General features: G+C 44.4%; 1 pseudogene; it reads left to right on the top strand.

The window, feature by feature from the left end:
• Window positions 1–492: 492 nt before the first annotated feature.
• On the top strand, window positions 493–1,424 carry LOC143401850 (mitochondrial nicotinamide adenine dinucleotide transporter SLC25A51-like; annotated as a pseudogene).
• The last annotated feature ends 593 nt before the right edge of the window (window positions 1,425–2,017 follow it).

Consider the following 2,017-nt stretch of genomic DNA (forward strand, 5'->3'; position numbering starts at 1 on the left):
ACTGATTTTAGAACAGCAAATCCACTATCCAGGAAACCCTCAGTTCTGGGCCAACTGGGACAGCTGGTCCCTCTCCATGGCATGGCATACCTCACCCTTACTCACCTTAAGGAGCACTCCCACTCACATTAAGAAGCCCCCCTACACACGTCATAAAGCCTTACTAATGAATTGGCGTGGACATACTTTATACAACGATATGAAAAATTGTGCTCTAGGTCCGCGCCTGTGTCGGCACTGGCTCGCGGGCTCGTGGGCTCACTCGCCGCGGTCCTGCGGGCTGGTGGCTCGGGGCGTGGCGCCCGCAGCCATGGAAATCCAGTTATCAAAACTGACTCCAGAAGAACGAACCTGATAAACCAGTAACAATGGAAGAAATTGGGAAAGTTGCCAAAAAGCTAGCATCCCTCACACACGAGGCTCATCTGGTGTCACAGGTTAAAAAAAAAAAAAAAAAAAAATCCTTCATGAAGAAGAGAGACCTTAAGCAACATGATGGATTCGGAAGCTCATGAAAAGAGACCACCAATCCTTACATCTTCAAAACAAGACATCTCACCTCACATTACAAATGTTGGTGAGATGAAGCATTACTTGTGTGGCTGCTGCGCAGCTTTCAACAATGTAGCCATCACATTCTCCGTTCAGAAGATCCTTTTTCGGCAGCAGCTCTATGGAATCAAAACCCGGGATGCAGTGCTTCGGTTGAGGAGGGATGGATTCAGAAACTTGTATCGTGGAATCCTTCCACCATTAATGCAGAAGACCACCACCCTGGCACTTACGTTGGGTCTGCACGAGGATTGGTCTTCCCTTCTCCAGAAGCACGTCAGTGCCCCAGAGTTTGCAACCCCTGACGTGGTGGCAGTACTTGCAGGGACAACGGAAGCCATTTTCACTCAATTGGAAAGAGTTCAGACGTTGCTTCAAGACCACAAGCATCATGACAAGGTCACAAACACTTGTCAGGCTTTCAGGGCACTGAAGCGCCATGGAATTGGAGAGTATTATCGAGGTTTGGTGCCCATTCTATTCCGTAATGGATCCAGCAATGCCCTTTTCTTTGGTCTTCGAGGTCCCATTAAGGAGCACCTGCCTACTGCAAGACTCACAGTGCTCATTTGGTCAGTGACTTTATCTGTGGAGGTCTACTGGGTGCCATGTTGGGATTCTTGTTTTTTCCAGTTAATGTTGTAAAAACTCGCATACAGTCTCAGATTGGTGGAGAATTTCAGTCTTTCCCCAAGGTTTTCAAAACAATCTGGCTAGAACGGGACAGAAAATTGACAAATCTTTTCAGAGGTGCCCATTTGAATTACCATCGATCACTCATCTCTTGGGGGATACTCAGTGCTACTTATGAGTTCTTGTTAAAGGTTATATGTGAAAAGTCGTTGGTGAAGTGCCATGTATTAACTAAATAGACCTAAGAATGTAGTTTGGTCTTATTCCTAATTGGCGCAAATATAAGTTGGTGTCACTAAGTCCAGGCTGAATGAATTATGGACAAAGTTAATTTCCTTAAGCCTCAACAACAAAAATAAACAATAAAAAGTTTCAGTAGGAAAAAAAAAGAAAAATTGTGCTCTATATGTGTAATAAGAATTGTAATACATTCTGCTGTATTTAAAAAAATAAAATCAATAAAAAAATAAAGCCTTGCTATATACTTCAGGGAGTCGTCCCTATATATCTCAGAGAGCTGTTCCTATACACCTCAACAAACCCTCTCATCACACCTCAGCGAGCCCTTCCTAGACACATCGAAGATATCTCCTTCACCACCCCATTGGCAGAAAGGCCTGACACGTTTACAGCTGACTGCAAGAGATGCTGGGAAATGTCTTCCTAGGTGCCCAGGAAAGCTGTCTCACAGAAAAGCTGTCTGTGTGGACAGTTAGTGAATGTTTCTTATGTTTATAAGCACTGAACCAGGGAAGCCTAAAAACTGTTTTAATAGATGAAATGGACACAGAAGTTGGGGGGAAGGACCCAAAATCCAGGCCAAGGGATGATA

Source organism: Callospermophilus lateralis, chromosome 6 (assembly GCF_048772815.1).
Source record: "Callospermophilus lateralis isolate mCalLat2 chromosome 6, mCalLat2.hap1, whole genome shotgun sequence".
Classification (NCBI taxonomy): domain Eukaryota; kingdom Metazoa; phylum Chordata; class Mammalia; order Rodentia; family Sciuridae; genus Callospermophilus; species Callospermophilus lateralis.